Genomic DNA, 18787 nt, shown 5'->3' with positions numbered 1-18787 from the left:
AACTACAATCCTGCCCAGGCTAGGGCTTGTGCTGATCTAACTTTAAAGTACAGAGTAGCCTATTTACCTAGAGAATTAAATGCTTTTGTAGATTTAGGTCAAACAGTTAACATCACTAATCTTTGCGATTTCCATCCCGAAATGCAGAAGGTTTTATAGTAATGAGGGGGGGGAAAAAAAAGCCAGTAATGAAAACTACTGTAAGGTTATAGTGAGAACTACATGTGTTGTGCATGTTATCCTGGTGAAGGGAAAGTGCACCATGCCCAGGCATTTCTGCACAGAGTGAGGGAGTTCCCAGTATATGAAGCCCAACAGAGACATCTGGACATGGCTCCCTGTTCCTCCAGCAATTTTCACAGACTAGGAGCTTATGGCAACAGAAGCTTTTATTTTCTCTTTAACACACCTACAAATACTTTCCCAGTGCCAAAGACAGCCTTCACTCCCTGGGATCACTGGCATGAGGCTGACCACAGAAGCACCAAGGCAGGTTTTCAGCTGGTTACCAAAAGCAAGACGGTTGTTCTGTGAAGTCCATAATGGGGCACAAAGTTTCAGCTGTCCCTCAGAAGGACAACTGTATCTGTCACTGTATCTATTTGTAAACAATGCCAGTTTGCTGAAATAGGTCCTCCCATGGGATTTCATTCCACAAAGAATACTATTAACGGTTTCTGGCCCAATATGCCTATGATGTAATTATTTCCAAGATTTTGAAAGGAACACTATATTTTGTTCAGAGCTGTTTCAGGCTCAGTTTCAAGAACTGTACAAAGCTCTTTTATTCACTTCTAAACCAGGGAAAAAGGAAAAAAAAAAGAGAAGGGGGAAGATAGCCTAAAAGGTTTAACGGTTGATATTAACTTTCTAAAGCTGGTCTAAATGAAAACTAAAGCAAACCACAAGGCAACACACACCAAGAGACTTACAATTTATGGTTTTCCTGATCAGAGCCCATCTGCTCTTCCATTCATTCTTATTTACAGAATTTCCATGTACTGCTGCATCACAACAAAAGAACATTCATTATCACATAAGACTTCAGATTTTAAGTGTTTTGTACTGATTCACTCCAACCTTAACTTAGAGAAAACCTGTGAAGAATGGAGGGTCAACAAGACTCATTCAGCTCAGAAACTTCTCAGGCTTACACTGCAGAGAAGTGTCAATAGCATGATAGCCCAAGTTAAACTCTACCCTGGGGCCAACTTTTCCTGTCATAGTAACAAGTCTTTGCTCTTGCTAGTGTTGTTCTGCATAGGACAACCCCATGCAAAACCACCTTCTCTCTATTGGAAATGATTATGCCATACCCACATATTCAGTCAAACAGTCAAATTCTGGTGTTCTCTTTTTTTTTTTTAGGGTTTTGTTGTTTGGTGGGTTTGGTTTTTTTTAAATAAAAGAATATTGGTAAGATTGGAAGGTCAAAAGACTGGATACTAGGAAGCGTTTCTTTACCGAGAAGGTGGTCAAACACTGGAACAGGCTTCCTAGAGAGGTGGTCGATGCCCCAAGCCTGTCACTGTTTAAGAGGCATTTGGATAATACCCTTAAAAACATGCTTTAACTTTTGGCCAGTCCTGAAGTGGTCAGGCAGTTGGACTAGATGATTGTTGTAGGTCCCTTCCAACTGAAATATTCTATTCTAAAAGCTAAACCTTGATTTCTTACAAATGTGAGGTTCACTGAGAATTTCATTCTTTGGAGATTATCTTTCAAAACAAAATGCTTTCACTGCTCTCATCACCTGACAAAACAGGAAGCATGCAATGAAGCACTCCTAGGAAACTCTTAGCAAAGCAGTTCATTCAGCCTCTGGATTATAAAATGGGGTTTGTACCCTTTTTTCCATACCCAGAAATGGTAACTACTGCCTCATTAAGAATCCTGAAGTGTTGCAGCAGCATCAAATCCTGCCTCCCAGAAATAAACTCTGCTACCTCATCCCCTTCATACACCTCTTGTTCATACAGGTACAAGTCTCTCCACTCAGAACACACATTGGTTTCATGAGTTTTTCCTACGCCTCCTGGCAGGGTCCCAGGCAACCTTGCTCCCTGTAATGCTGTTTCAACTTGACATGCAAAGCGTGTTGATGATTGTATTCTTCCCTGGAGAGAAATGGTTACAAAACTTCTATTTCTTAGGTGCAAGATGAATTCCCAAGCATCTGACTTCATGCTGACTAAGTTTCTATGCAGTAATTCAAGAAGCACATAATCCACTGAAGACCTTCTCCCAAAGAAGCTATTGAAAGCAAATCCCTCAACAAGACTGAAAGACCCTTCAATTCTCACCTGGATCAGAATTGCAAATTCTAGAAGAACAGTGCTGAAGTAACATACTCCATGCCCAAAGGATCGCAAAATCCACAGGACTGAAGGGTAGGGAGCAGTTCCAGGGTCTCTCAGATAATATTCCACAGCTCTCGCAAGCTCAGGGAGACAGTATGGCATTGGTTTACACTCCTATCACATTTTTTAGACTCTTCCTGCAGCCCTGAGTGCTAGCGAGTAAATTTTTAAAAAGCAAAACTGAGATTGCAGAATAATTCTGCAGTGGAGACGAGATCCTGGTAAGCCCTGCACACAGACCTGTTCCTCGCTTCTGAGCACTGTTACAACACAGCTACCAGAGCACTTTACCATACCACACTGGAGCTGTGAGCGCCACACAGGTTGTTGGCAGGGACAGCTTTTGGAAGAGGCCAGCCTGTGCTCGTGAAGAGGACAGAGTGCACAATCAATAGGATTTTCATCATCTTAGTCCTGAAAGACTCCATTAGTGCAACCAAGGTAGTGCTGGTAACCCTTTTCAGATAATAGCATGTGTGTGACAAAGAGGACAGATACCCAATTACCTACTTCCAGAGAAAATTCCTTTCAGTGGCCATTGGCTTTAAGGAAGCATTTAAAGACACAGAGTGTTGTACCAAAATACAACAGTGTGTTTGAGTGTATTAGCTAGGGCTTCACAGCCAAGTGGCAAAAGCTGAAACCAAATTCTCAGCCAGGTCAGTTGCTTCCGCACAACTATTACAGGGTTATAGAAGACGATCCAACATATTCCGCGCCGCCCCCCCCCCCCCCCCCCCCCCTTCAATCACCAGTTAAGTGTAAAGACAAACATTGACTTTAAATATATGACATTCAGCTTCTTCATGACTCAATTCCCCCTTGGCAAAAGCCTGTCTTATATTTTTGCATCTAGTTCTTGCCAGGCTAGGGAGAGAAAGGAAGGTATTTGAAGCACCCAAATATCTTCAAAATAACACACACACAAAAAAATTGGTTCAGTTCAGTTCAAGTTAAGAGCAGAATCTCATGCTGGGCCTTTATCCCAGTAAGCTCTTCACCCCTGTGTATCTGGGGAATACTGTTTGTAGATAGATCTTGAATAGCTTTCTTAGGTTAGTCACATTATTTCAAAGTCTGCAGCATTCCAACATGACTGGTTCCAATTAAAACTCACAAAGAGTATCCTGTTTGGAGAGACACTGGTGTTCATTTTCAAAGCCTCAGAGATACTATTGCAGCTTGTGATGCAGCAAAACTGTTTCTAAGATCCCTTGACTGGAAGGAGCCGTGCCAATTTTCAGGCAGTAGTTTTGCAAACGTAACTTGAAGATGCAATGCTTGCTCTTTGTTTATAAATATACTTCCTGCAAAAGGATATTTTATTAGTTTGTTATATGGGCCAAATTCTGCTCCAAGGGACACTCATCCATTTCCCAGAAATCAATGGTGATGTAACTGAGAAGGATTCTCTCTAGATAGAGTACCGAGACACTCTGTTAAGTACTAGCTGAAGGTATTTATACAGTACTTCCCAGCCCAGTTGCAGAAAAACTGTATCTGCTTTTCTACATCTGCATGTTTACTTGCAGTTTTCTTAAAGTTCATTTGAAAAAAGCAGCCAGTTACTTGTACAGAATGGATGCAGTCATGGTTTTACATGAAAGACATTTACTGTCTTCTCTGCAAAACTTGGTTAAGTTCAGTTACAATACTGATGCCTTTTTGATTAAAAAAAGGTCATATTAAGCATCAGCTAAAGCAGACACAACTCTGCCTGGGCACGCAGGGTCCATAATGCCCCCAGGGCAGTCTGCGCTCAGCTGCTTCTACCCCTGGGTGCCTGCAGGCCGGGAGGTGGGTCTGTGGGGCCAGCAGCCAGGGTGCCTCAGTGCCTTTGGGCGTAAGGACGTCTTTCCGGGACCTCCTCCACATGCACGTGTTGCAAAACAACCATTGTGTCCCTTCTTTATACAACCCTGAAAAAAAGGCAGCATTCACACAAACTACAGAAGGACTTATAACCCTAGATACCATAATAATAATGCTTCACTTTCATACTGCCTTTCATACAACTGTCTCAAAGCACAATACAAACATTTGCCAATTAAACCTCCCCATTCCCCTCACAGGCAGGTAAACATGCTCTGAGCTGAACAAATTATTCAAACAGTAATTTCTTTGATGCATGTAGTCTCCGTTTGCAAACACCCTGTAAGCAACTTATTATTTCCTCCAATATATTCATTTATTCAGAAGTTATCTTCTGAAACTTGCTACAAGCAACTTCTGGCCTCTGAACTAGCTGTTCATAGGCAGCTCCCTGTGTGGAGGGGATTATTTTGAATTCAGGTTGTATCCAAGCAAAACTATCCAGGTCATAAGGACTTGCAACTGCTTGCTTTCTGAGATGGGATAAACAAGCTTCTGTTAGGAATTGCAGCGTTAAGTTTTACTAAGTGATTTACTAATACTGGTTTTAAATTCACTTGACAGTGCACTTGCAGCAATAGTGTCAAAAATGAATACAGAAGGGATGTGAATGCAGTAGCTGTGAATTTAATGGTTTTGACTAAATATTTATTCAAATTTAAATTATTACATCCTTTGTCTGGACCTCAAGAGTCATCCAGTTAAACTGCTAGAGCTGGGAACGGACTGAAGCAGTGGGGCTTGTCACAACTGATGAAAGTAACCTGCAAACATATTTTTTTCCCCTTTCTTAATTTACATTTGACAGCATTTTTCAGTAAATGGCCTTCAAGGATCTCTCCTCTTCAAACACTAAGTCTACCTATCTAACTTCATTTCTTTCCACAAGTCTTTCAACTCTTTCTCTGCAAACTGCCAATACAACCACAGGCAACACTTTATAAAATGTACCTGACTTTCATCTCACAACACCCTTCAGCCCACCCGCTTTAAGCGCCTCTTCCCACAACGGTGAAACTCACTGCTGCTCTGCAGACTCACAAAACCTAGTACTTGCTCCCACTACAAAAGCTTCACGGCTCCTCACACAGGTTCACTTTTCGAAGTGCAACAAGTACTGAGACTTGCCTAGGTTTTAATAGAGCCCTTCTCACTCTTCCTCTCTGTACAAAGGCATGGATGGGTCTTCAGGCCATGGTCCCACAAAGCAAAACATGGGATTATTTTTCCATCACTGAAACCAGCGATGTTTAAGGTTAGGTGTGTATTTAAGGGCTGTGCTTAACCAGCACTTAACGTATAAGATAACATGAACAAGGATGCTGAGGCTTCAGCATAGCTGCAAGACACCATGAAAGAAAAACTAGAGAGAGTCCCTTTCCATCCCACTGGGACGGCGCTGGGCCCTTACAGCACACTCCTAGCCCAACATATTTTCTTTGTGGGTGTTTTTTAATCACATCAAAACAAAAGCAATCCATTCAAACTGTGCTCATGCTGGGATCCTGGCCATCTCCTAAACTACTTGAGCTTGGGATGGTTGCATGACCTGGGACAGGAAGAAACGTGTATACAGAGGGTGTGGGGGCAGTGAAACAGCTTTCCCCACGAAACTTCGTCCAGGCATTCAGTAATTAAACCTCCTAACAGCACAGCAAAGAAAGGAAGTATATTTCTAGGAGTTACATTAAGTGAGCCCCTCGCAGCATCACAGTATCAGAAGGTGACCTGCAAAGTGGTTGCAAAACCACCTAATGCATGCAGTCCATAACAGAAACAAGTAAATGAAATGCAGAAGGGGGGAGTATGGGTAGTAAGTGCATGTGCAAAGCTTGGCTGCCAGGAACGCCCCTGTGGTAACCCTATGCCAGGCAGCCTCTGGGTCATTATTATTTTAAAAATATCAATGGATATGGATTTTTAAATCATTGAGAAACACACTTCTAAGTAACTACTTTTGAGAGGAAAAGTGACTTAACTTCATATGACGAAGGTATGGACACAGATGTCCACTGATGATGCAGAAAAGCCAGCTGGGTCACTAGGACACTTCTGTCACCCAGAGAGAGCAAGCAGAGAGCTTCCACACTGCCTTGGGAAGGGCCACCAGCACCCCCACCCCCTCGTACCCAATCCCAGACAGTTACATGGGTATTTCTGTCATGTTTTTTGAATCATGGTTTGAAGCAGAAAGGTTGTGCTCTAAGCCATTGAATTTGGAGACACTCACAGACTGCCTGAGCAATGGACTCTCCATCAGAAGCTAAAAGAGGAAGAAGAATATCAAAATGAGGTGGAAGATCCCAGAACTATTTCCATGGGTCCACAGCATTTTTTGTTTTAATTTTTTTTTCTTTTACTGTAATGGGAAACACTTCTCTGGGATTGATTTGAAATAATGAAAAAGTACGTAGAAAAGCCATTCATACGCAAGAGGAAAACCCAAAAATCTTACAATTCCCCCTTTTGCTTTTTATTTACACATCTGAAGGGCTCCACAAAGCAGAAAAGGATGTCTCAAAATCAGCTGTGCCTATCAAATATCCCACATTCCACAGGTCTGCAACCCTTGTCCTTGTCTACACATAGAAGGGTCTGTGTGAAATGCAGTGTTGCTTTAAACCATTACAGATAGACTGAAATAATTCTCCACATGGGCTTAAGCCTCAGGTTCACTTTTGCTCTCCAGGAGTCATCAAATGTAAACTGAGAAAAGCTACTTATTGGAGACAGCAGCACTGCAAATGCAGCCATAAAAATTTCACTACCTTAATTTGGATTAAAATAGCCAAGACAAATTGTTTTGAGTTCTAATTTGAATTAGCAACTTGAAGTCAATCCTGAAGCAGTGTCCAAGATCAAATATGAGAAGCCAGCTCCTACTGCAAACTACATATGGAGAGACAGTTGCAAGCAATCTACTTGCTCTGACTTAATGAGTCCTTCGAGTGTGGCAACAAAGCCTGCCCATGCCCTTTCCTTCTCGCATCCTGAAAGTGATTTAAATGCTTTCTAAGTGACAATTAAAACATTCCAGTCACTGACCCCAACTCAGGTGACAGACAGTAATCCTTCAGCCATCGTAAGGCTCTGTAACTCATGTTCCTGGATTTTTTGCTGGTTCAAGCTGAACACTTGTTGGCTCACTTAGTTGGTCAGTCAACCTGAGTACAGAGTAAAAGAATTTATGCTTTTCAGACACCAACTTTTTCTGGTACAAAAGAACATTCATGCTGGGAAGACTTATAAAATGTTGCTGCAGTGGGTTAACCGAAGGGCTGTAATTATACTAGTTCCGCTGGAGAAAGGCAAGGCCCCAAAGCAACCCAGAGAACCCAAACCTGGGTGGTGTGGCTTAACCCAGCAGGCAACTAAACATGACACAGCCACTCGCTCACTCCCTGCCCAGTGGGATGGGGGAGATAATCAGAAAAAAGGTAAAACTCATGGGTTGAGACAAAGAGACTTGAATAGGTCAGAAAAGGAAGGGAAAATAATAATAAGAGAATATTCAAAACAAATGATGCACAATGCAATTGCTCACCACATGCTGACCGATGCCCAGCCAGTCCCCAAGCAGCGGGCCACTACCCCCCCCACCAACTCCCTCCAGTTTTATTGTTCAGTATGATGCCATAGAATCATAGAATCGTTCAGGTTAGAAAAGACCCTTAAGATCATCGAGTCCAACTGTTAACCTAACACTGCCATGTCTACCCCTAAGCCATGTCCCTAAGCACCACATCTACACTTCTTCTAAAAACCTCCAGGGATGGTGACTCAACCACCTCCCTGGGCAGCCTGTTCCAGTGCTTGATAACCCTTTCAGTGAAGATGCATCATTCCCCTTCGTTCACAGGGGTAACACAGTACATCATCATCTGACCTTCCTGAAGCTGATGTTTGGAAGACCCCTGCTGCTGATGATTCAGGTAAGATATTACCTGTTTTTTCCATCAGCTATGTTACTTGCTGTCAGGGGAAATGATATGGCCATATGGTCTAGGATGTCCCTTTGGGCAGCTGGGGTCAGCTGTCCCGGCTGTGTCCCCTCCCAGCCTCTTGTGCACCCCCAGCCTTCTTGCCGGCAGGGCAGCATGAGAAGCTGAGAAGTCCCTGACTTAGCGTAAGCACTGCTCTGCAACAACTACACCATCAGTGTGGCATCAGCATTATGCTCATCCTAAATCCACAACACAGCACTATACCAGCTACTAGGAAGAAAATTAAGTCTATCCCAGCTGAAACCAGGACACTGGGCTTGCTCCTTACAGCAAGTTACAAGTGCAACAGCACAGGGACACCTGAAACATTAATCTGACAGGGTTTGAACAACACCCATATCTATATGATAGGGAGCACACAATCGTTGTGTTCAAAGATCACAACTGTTGCAACTCAACATGAGAATTTCACTCCTTCTCTCATCTTCTCTGGTGAAAATGTGTTAAAGGTGAATTTACACTAGCCTAGTAAGGTACCAGGCTACCATGCATGCTTCACCTCTCTCTGAGAAATACCCCAGGAAAAAAATCACGCTGTGGTATTGCATCAATGCAAATGTCTCTTACTTTACACATCATGCATGCCCCTTACTGCAAAAAAAAAAAATATATACAAAGCTCCCTTACACCAATATATCTGGAACCACGTAAGGGCAATGTCATCATTTCATATTGGCAGGAAGACATTGCTTTCTTCTGTCAACACAGCTTCAGGACATGCAGGTTGAACTGCCAGTTCTTTCACTGACCTTGGACAGCTTAGGAGTCTCTTTACCATGTTCTCCTACCTTTTATCCTCTCTTCCTCACTTCTTGTGCCTCTCTAGCACATGTGCATTCAAGTGCAGGGTTTGTCTCCAACCTGCATGCACAGCACCACACAGTGGTCTGTGTCCACACTCTCAGCAGAGCAACACACGTTCACCCACCAACCCCACCATTTGCACCACCTTAAAACAGACTTGGAGCATCTCAAGGCAGAGACCTGGGGCCTGTTTCACACAGTCTGCTCTGTTGAAGCAGGGGAAAGGCCAACAGCACTACAAACCACCAGCACAGGAGCCTGAATTTGGCCACTCTCAAGCAGAGTTTTGATTCCCAGCAATACCCAGGCTAAAAAACAGAGATCTGGGCAGAGCATCACCAGTCACAGCGTTTGGCAGGTGTAAGCTTGCTCTCATTACTGTTCTCTCTCTTTCTGTGTAAACAATAGCGAAGGAAGCCTCTTCTTGCTTGGACTTCCATAATAAAAATTCTCTATATAAAAGTCCTTGAATACATATTTTTTGGGCACCCTGAACTATTGAACTCCAGCTGGTGCATTAAGACTGCTTTTAATAAACCACTCAGCATCTTGTTTTTCGTTTTGTTTACATAAAAAAAAAGAATCAAACAAGGTTTGGAAGAAGAAAGAGAGGGGAAAAAAGAAAAAAGGACCGGTTTCCCTGCTCCTTATATTCTCTGCAGATGTTGGTGCTTCCTCCGTTCTTCCACAGTTTATTCTCCACTTGACATACTCATAGAAGATATGTCATGATAAACACGAACAGCTGAACTCCACCAGCTTAGCACCATTCCAACCCACACTAACAACGTTCACCAAACGGCCATGGCCCTTTCCCCTGCAACAGTCCCCACGGGGCAGCCAAGAGCTGGTTTGCCCTCGAGAGACACGTGCACAGCTCTCCAGGAAGGCAGCACGAGGGAGGGTATACTGTGCCCACTACAACTCCACTCTGCTGAAGCACTGGCCCCTGCCCCACTAGACACACACAGGCCAAGCCAACCACCAGCACACCACTGTGGGAGAGATGAGGAAGCAACAGTATGATACCAGTAATTGAAAATTATAGACAACTGCCATTTTGCAGCACCTTCCAGTCACTTTTAGCTCATTTTGCCTTTGCAATCCTTAGTCTGCAAGCTGAGAAACTTGCTGTAGTAAACAACACTAAACCCCTGTGACTGAGGACAAGGATGAATCTGACATTCAAAAGACTTAACTCAAGGCCACCCCAGGACTGCAAGACAGAGCTGAGAGGCAGACCCCACTCCAAGAAGGAAAAATAAAGAACAGGGAGTCCTCTGATGGTTCCAGCTCTGCTACTGGGGCTGCAGACAAAGACCTCTCATCAGGAGAGCATGGGATGGACTTCAGGCCTCCAAATGCCACAAGTAAGAGACACAGACCAACACCACACGAGAAGATTTGCTGTACTGATCTTCCTAAGACATTATGGGATGTGTCACGGTTTGAGGTCAGAGAGCAACTGAGCACCATGCAGCTGCTCACTCACCCCTTCCCCCTCAGGAATGGGGAGGAGAAAATAAAGCAAAAGGCTCGGCGATTGAGATAAGGACAGGGAGGGATGATTCGCCCATTCTGGTCACAGGCAAAAGACAGACTCCTTAGGGAAAGAAAATGAACATCAATTTCATTCAAACATTAACAACACTTAACAGACTGAGTAGGACAGTGAGAAGCATTACCACATCTTAAAAACCCCTTCCTTTCACCCCTCCCTTCTTCCCATGCTCAGCTTTGCTCCAGATTTCTCTACCTCCTCCGTCCCAGCAGTGCAGAGAGTAGGGAATGGGGGGGTGCAGTCAGTCCCACCACTCCTTCCTCCTCAGGGGCAGGACTCCTTGCATTCTTCCCCTGCTCCAGCGTGGGGTCCCTCTCACAGGAGACAGTCCTCCACGAACCTTCTCCGACACAAGTCCTTTCCACAGGCCACAGCCCTTCCAGAACTGCTCCGGCATGGATCCCTCCCTCGTGTTGCAGTCCTCCCAGTGCCGAACTACAACAGCAGGGGCTTTTTCCCACAGAGTCCCAGCCTCCTTCAGGTGCAGCCACCTGCTCTGGCACGGGGTCCTCCACAGGCTGCAGGGTGGGGTAGTCCTGACATCTCACCATGGCTGCAAGGGGGGGGTGTGGGTGTGTGTCTCTGCTCCAGTGAACCTCCACCCCTTCCTCCTTTCTTCCACTGACCTCTGTGTTTGCATAGGTGTCCTTCTCGCAACTCCTCCTCCTCCTAGGTTCCCCTTCTACAATATGTTATCACAGAGGCGCAGCCACTGTTGCTAATTGGCTCGGCCTTGGCTAGAGGCAGGTCCAATTTGGAGCCGGGGGAGTTTTGATAATCTTCTCACAGCGGCCACCGCTGTAGCCCCCTCCCCTGCTACCAACCCCCACCACCACACACACAAACCCAGCACAGTGTGTTTGGAAGGACACAGCTCCTGCCTCCAGGTAAGGAAAGGGCGAAGCCCAGGCTGCCACATGCCCTTCACCCGGGAGGTGGATGCGTACCAGATTCTGCATCATCTCTTTAGGGCACTAGGGCAGGAAGACGTTCACATCCCCATTTACCTCCTCAGGGACAACATTTTGCCTTTTATTCTTTGCCAGGCCTTTTATTTACAGCTGACTAGCTTCATATATCTAATATTCACCTGCTACGTTAGTGATCTTATCGTGCGTAATGGCATATCTACCTTGGGGGTATTATGGATCTGGAGCAGTCAGAGGGGGGAAATGGAGCAGTTGCTGCATGTGTTTATTTTCAGTTGCCAGGTAGACCCTGGCTTCAGAGCAGCAGGATGGGAAGACTAGGTGAGCAAATGTACAAATGCTATTCTTAAATAGGTCAGGGGAGAAATGACACCTATATGCAGAAAGCAAACTAAATCTGTTGTTTTCTCAGCTACCACAACGGCCTGGTATTTTTAAACTGCTAAAACAGGGATCCAGCAATTAGTGTCTCATTGCTCAAAAAAACAAACTCTGCTCCAGAGTAGTGCTCTACTACTCCTTCTTGCCTGACTCCACATTACAACAGGAAAACAGTTCACCACCCTCTTATGATCCAAATGAAAAATTAAATGGGTTCAGGGAACTACTCACAGTTCTTCTGCACTTGTCCATAGCCTCCTGCAACCACCACGGCTAAGAACACTGAGACCAGAGCAGGATGAAACAACCCCCGCAAAAGGTAGCGACATCCAGGAGTAAGGACGTGCCAGACTCAGACCCTGTAAGGGAGAGTGCTTGAGCCAGCAGGGACCGTTCTAGTTTTGGAAATGGCACTGTGACCATGCTACAAACCCTAGTTAGAGAAACTGGTATCTCACACTTCTGGGTTTCATTCCAGCCTCCTGCAAATTTTCACTAAGAAAAACCACTCAGCTTCTCCGTACAACCACAGATGCCTTGTCAAGAACCTGGGAGCACATTTGCAAGTCACTGATCCAAAAGGACACAAATCTTTTGATATAAGCAGACACAAGACAAGCCATGTCTGTTCCCAACACATCAGGGTACCCCCATCTCTGAAGGTCTCTCTCCAGAATGTGCGGACCCACCTGCAGTTGCTCCCTTAAAAGGGAAGTGCCTCTATTGCTCTGTAGGTATTTCTAAAGCAGCCTGAGGTCCTAACACAAATCCCTACAAAAGTACAAACTCCCAGAGCAGCAGCTGACACTAATGCAATGTTGTATCAGGTCAAAGAAAGCACCAAAAATAAGGAACCATCAAACAAGTGAGCAAACAAAAAAGCAAGGGAAGAGGAAAGAGGACAACAACAGGACCCAAAATAGATTCTTTGTGCCAGGCACACATCAGATTTATGGCATAAAAGCTTTCCAAAGAAACTTGTTCTTAAAACAACTCATCAACATTTATCCCGCTGCTGGCTGAAGCCTACTACTGTTTGACACCCCCTACTTTCTATTTACAACTTCAGGCCTTAAAAGAAAACTAAAGTATATTAATTGAGGATTTTATGAGGCACGAGATGACAGCTGCATTGTTATATATTCTTTAAGAAGCAAAGCATGCTGAGAACAGGGGGGACAACAGAGAAGCAGTATGCAAGGACAGAAGATGTCCAAAGAAAATCTTAACAGCTCCTCCACCTGTCTCTATCCTCCAGTCATTACAAACAAGGGCCAAGGGTTTGGAGCTGCGCTGCTTGCCCCAGGCACCCATCCACAGGTAGGCACTCAGGCACGCAGACTGGAGAGCCTGTGTGGGGGCACCGAGATGGCCAGCGAGGAGGCAGATCCAGCTGCAGTGACACAGCCCTGTCCCTGAGCAAACAGACCCAAAACACAGACACAGTCCTAAGGTAGAGACGGCTCACAACCAGCCAACTTGGAGAGCAGGCAGAAGATGGGATGTCTCCATGCTTGCTTTGCGTAGAGCTGCAAAGCCTTGCAATTCCCTCCTGGCAGCCTTCAACAGGCCTGTGCCCCACTCCCGGTACTGACAAACTCTGGCCAACTTCTGAAACTGCAAAAAGCATTTCCATGTGTACACAGACAGCAGCAAACTGCTGCTCCTCGGCTCAGCCAGCAGCAACTGCCACCTCAAATGGGTGCCTGGCTACAAGATGCCCATATCCACAGTGAGCAATATAGGCATATTCCTTCCCAGGCCACATCCCAGGAGGAACAGTAGAAGCTATGGGAAGATGGTGGGATACAAAGGAGTTGGCAGCACACTGCCAGCCTCCAGGCTCATAGTACCCCCAGCTCCGCCTTGGTACAAACTAGTGCCCGGAGCTGGTCTTCACCAGGGGACAGGAGCAGGGCTCTGCCTGTTGTGTTTCCTTGCAGGACATATTGAGAGGCAGAGTCACATGCTGAGGGTACAAGCATGGGACACCTGCCACAGACTTCACAAATTACCTCAGACAAGTTACTCACTGTCTTTGTGTGTCTGTTCTTGCTCTGTGAGGAACACAGCTCTCTCCCTTGCTGTTAATGTAGATGGGAGGTTGCTTCTGTTTTGCCAGATCTATCAGACTTTAAAGAACCCAATAAAGAGCCAGTTTAGTTTCAGAAACCTGACAGCAATCATGTTGTTAGCCAGCACACAGTACAAGCAATACTGCATCAACAACCTGGATGGCAAGTGAAGAGATAAAGGCCCACAAAGTACCTCTTAGGAACTGAAAAAACGGGGGGGGGGGGGGGGGGATGATATGAAACCTCTGGAAATTCTGGATTGCTAGGAAAAAAAAGTCAACAGAAGCAAGAATAGAGCCTGTACACTGATCTGTCCTTGAGGAGGAAAAGACAAGAAAAATGGAGGTGAAATGATTTTACTAAGTGGCAAAAAACTACAAGAAATGAGCAAGACACTGTTGCCAAGGACAGTGTCTAAAAAAAACCCCAGAACAGCTGATATATTGTCTGATCTCAGAGAAAATGAACCTGTCTAAAGGCACTATTGTTTAGGCAAAATCATGAAACAGAGAAAAGAGTAAATGCTTTGGTTACAGAGCTGTGCGTCACCGTGTCTATGTGTAACTCTAGAGATACTAGAGGTCCCCTAGTGAAATAGGTAACAGCCTGGGACACACACCATTCTGGTTCACAGGGGAGCCTGAGATGCTCCCAGTCTAGCTCTAGAGAAATGCCTCCAAACAGCTTGGCTGTCTGAACTATCCAGCGAGCATGGAAGAGAGTGACAGGCCCAAAGAGCAAGAGCATTTGCACTGAGTAAGAATGTGGTTAAAGGAACCCAGGAAGCACAGAGAGACAGACTGCCTGAAAGTATAGCCTCTGTGGTCCAGAGCACAGTACAGAAGAATATGCAAAAAGAAAAATGCTCAGCTCAGAGCAATGGGGTAAACACATACAGGAAACAGAATACCTTTATGATGCAGTTTCTCCAGAAAGTAAATAACAAAAGTGAATGCAGTAACTGAGGACGCTCCTGTGAAAAGAAGGATCTCTGCAGTACAACCTCAGCAGACAAACAGACTCTCAATAGTCAGGCTCTGCAAAAGAAGCTGCCAGTCATTCTACGGCTACATTTGCTGCTGTGCCATTAAATCAAAGACCAATTTGATTCCAGCTGGATTGTAGAGCCAGCTGCAATGATAAGAGGCAATCTTAGACTGGAGAAAAGCCACCAAACATTGAAAATGTAGAATAAAAAACAATGTTCTGAGGTCAGTAGGCAAATACAAGCTGTTGATAAAAAAAACCCTCACAAAACCAGAGGCATTATCACTTTAGCTTGACAGAAGCTGACAGACAGAACCATCCATTGCTTGGCAGCAGGGCCACACAAACATGAAATGATAAACATAGCATGATTTTGTCAGCTCCTCCCTAATTTACAGCCTTAGGCAGACGCCTGCTTTTCCCTGCCCAGTCCTGAGGTACTGAAGTCCTACACAGCAGATCAGAGAAACACCAAGATGCCTCAGAAGCAAACCTAAGCACAGCAAGTATGGAAAGCCAGTGACCCATCCCATTTACCAGCTGATACCTAACAGGTCACAAAGTACATCTGCTCAGACAGAAAAGGAGCCATCAGCAACGCTTCATGGAATGCGACACTTCCATCCACACCTTACTAGTCACCAGCAATGTCTGGGTCACAAGCCAGAAGAAAGGACCACGAAAACAACCCTGTAGAGTACATCCAAAGGATAATTGCCCATGTTCTTCAGAGAGCATCAGCGTACAGCACTTCCCAGTTGGTCACTAATGGCAATAAACACACACAGAAAGGGCAACTTTACCAAATGCAATGTGCAGGTCTCGGTGGAAGACAGCAGATTAACACACCAAATTATTACCTAACTCTAATGGGAGACTCCAAGCAATTCCAGAGTCCTGCAGACAGTAATGCAATACTGGCTCCTTGATGGGTCAGATCACAAGAAAAAAATACTACCTTCTATTTGCAAGACTACATGTCATGATATACCAGCCAGCAATGTCCTCAGAACTTCTGCTGGTAATACGCACCACTGCCAGCCATTCTCATTAGAGTGCTGCTGTCCCCAGAGAAACAAGTTACAGCAACAACAAATACCTGCTTACGCCTCAATCTTTGCTAGCACTGCTTGGCAGCTTAGAGATCTACCGCACCAGTGAGACATACAGACCTGGGCTAGGAGAAAGCTACTGTGGAAAATGTGTAAATGTACAGGTTTTTTCCCCCCTTGTGGTAAATTTCAGAGGGAAACCTGAGAGCAGCTGGTATGAAAAGGCAGTGACCACCCGTCCTGTTTGTTCAGTCTCTATACCTGAACGAAAGCATCCTCCTGCTTTTAAAGAGATGAAGGTTCTTTTGCAAAATTAATCATTTCTTGCAGCTCAAACAGCTCCTATTTGTCATCAGAAACAAAATAAGACAATAATACCTTTGTGTACCAGAGAAGAGAAAATATTTACCTTGTGTTAAGTAAACTTTTCCCAAGGTGCAGGCACAACTGTAACAGGAGGAAATGTTGAGAAGAAAAGAGATGGTAGAAGCTGTTTGCAACTACACACCTCAAAGCCAGAAGGGATACGAAACTGGATCTCTTCTCTTCAGGAGTAAAGAAAATTGTCACAAAGAACCACAAATTATTTATTAAAGAGAGTATGATACCACAGGGAAACAAAACAAACCCTAAAATAATCTAGATGCAGACATTTCTATCAAGAGAAACCAGATAACAGTACAGGGAAGACAGCTCTTTCCTCTATTATCTTTGGTTCAATTCTGCTTATCAGCATCATCATTACAGCTAAAAGTGCAAAGACTTTAACACATTTAGAGTCTTATTCAATTCCCACTGAAGTCACCCAATAGAAGCCAGTAACGCTGTATCAGGTTTCTGTGGGCCCTTCCAATCTGAGGAGCTAAACACCCCTTTAAGAACGAAATGAATTCAACTTCCTTGCCTTTGTAAGGAAAGTGCCCTGGCTGCTTGCCCTTTCTCTGACTCAGACACGCTTGGCCCAATCCTGCAAAGGACTAAGTTCCCTCTGCTTCCACTGAAGTCAAGGACATCTCTAAGGCTCAGCACGCCAAAAACCAGGCTGCCTGCCACACAGGGGCCAAATGCCAAGATGCCAGCTAGTAAATGCACAAACCCTGGGAAGAAAAAAAGTGTGAAGGCAAAGCTCATGGCTCAGAATGGGCAGCCCGGTATTATTTTCTGTGCATGCCAGGCACGTGAAAGTCGTGCTATACCAGTGGGCAAGCCTCTCCATTTCATCTTGGGACCCTCTAGTCTAATTTGGGCTGACGCAGAATGGTGTGGACACTTGAATGAGCCTCTGCTGGAAAATGTGGGCCATCACATCATGGTTTATTACTATTTCATTATCTTCAGATCCAATTCAGTCTGCAACAGCTCCTAAATAAATGCAACACTTTATATAGATCTCATTCCTGGATTACTTTGTTTTAAAATAGCTTTCTTCCATTATCTAGAAAATATTTATACATAATGATAACATTTTGTGCATCTGAAGAGTCATTTATCTCGGATTTACAAAGGCCTTCACCAGCTACAATTAATTAAAACCTTGACACTGTATAGGTAAATGTCAGTAACACCCATCCCTAAATCCGATAATCTCAAAGAACTTCTGGAGTGATCAGTGAATTCTTATAAGACAAATCACACACCTGCCTGCAGAGCCAGGGCCAGAATCCTGGGGTTCCCACTGCCAAAAGTCTCAGCCTTTCAGCCTAAATGAGAAAAACCCCAGACACTGCAGCCTGTATACCACACAGCCTGTGCCAGACAAAGCTCACCCTCAGCATCAGAAACTGAACAGAGTTTACCTGAGCTAGCTAGAACAGAGGCAGTAGTCCGCAAAGACCTTACAAATTAGGAAATCAATGCACAGAGATTAAATTACCACTCCAAATTGCCCTAATAAATCTATGGATGTAAAAATGAAATAAATTAACAAACATGCCACCACCTGTCCCTGATATATACCCCAAGAGCCCAAACTCCTCCTCTTGCTGCCTAGAATTCACCACTAGCAGTTGTAAGCTCTCCAACCAAGAAATGCAGCTGGAGTTCCCAGGTTCTGCCCCCTGTACTCACAGCACCTAATATATCAAATCTATATTCTGAATTAAATTGTACATTCAGATACTTGCCTGCATCACTTACTGAATACTCTTCTGCTTGATGCACTGACCACATCCCCTCTGCATGTTTGCAGCCTCTGATCCCCTTCAGCTGCACCACTTAATGGCCGATTTCTTTCAAAAAATTGATTAATTCTGCTATTGGCATCCCCATAATTTCTGCTGTTCTCAAGGGGAGCTAAGGTCTTTCAAAAATACAGCCTTCAATATCCAAATCAAATCCAAAAATCAGAAGGGCTTTTCCCATCCTGCCTCCCTGTGCAGGAGCACAGGAAGAAGTGCCAGGAATCTGATGTTCTCTTCTGCTCTGTAACTGACTTATCACAGGGACTCCGGCCAACTGCATAATTACAATGTGCCTCAATTCCCTCATTTCTCAGTGGCTACAATTATGCTGTAACAAATCCCTGGTCACCTGGGACTGATCCTGTATTTAGGGTTCTGCCTCCCTGCAGGCACATTGCATTCCAACAGGCACAGACCATGCTCCTGGGAGAGCCAAGGTCTCTGACTGGAGCTGGTCATGAATTTTTCAGCAAGTTACATGTCAGTGGCTTGAAAGAGAATCTTTTCATGGGAATATGCTGCTGTTCTGGAAGGCTTCATCAGAAGGATGTGTCTCTGGGTGAAACGGAGAGGGAACAGCAT

The 18787-nt window shown here is 44.7% G+C and overlaps 1 protein-coding gene across 5 annotated transcripts in view; it reads right to left on the bottom strand.

Annotated features, from left to right (window-relative positions):
• Nucleotides 1-18787, bottom strand: part of PAK3 (p21 (RAC1) activated kinase 3) — a 150410-nt gene that overhangs the window by 50186 nt on the left and 81437 nt on the right. Inside the window, exon 1 of one of the 5 annotated variants that reach the window (XM_074835319.1) lies at nucleotides 7278-7370. The exons of the other annotated variants lie outside the window; for them this stretch is intronic. The gene's annotated coding sequence lies outside the window, so the exon portion shown is untranslated. Of the gene's footprint in view, nucleotides 1-7277; nucleotides 7371-18787 lie in introns of those variants that run through there. 5 annotated transcript variants of the gene reach the window in all.

The sequence above is a fragment of the Strix aluco genome, chromosome 10 (genome assembly GCF_031877795.1).
Source record: "Strix aluco isolate bStrAlu1 chromosome 10, bStrAlu1.hap1, whole genome shotgun sequence".
Lineage (NCBI taxonomy): Eukaryota > Metazoa > Chordata > Aves > Strigiformes > Strigidae > Strix > Strix aluco.
Note: the sequence above shows the minus strand (reverse complement) of the source record. Positions and strands in the feature narration are given on the sequence as shown.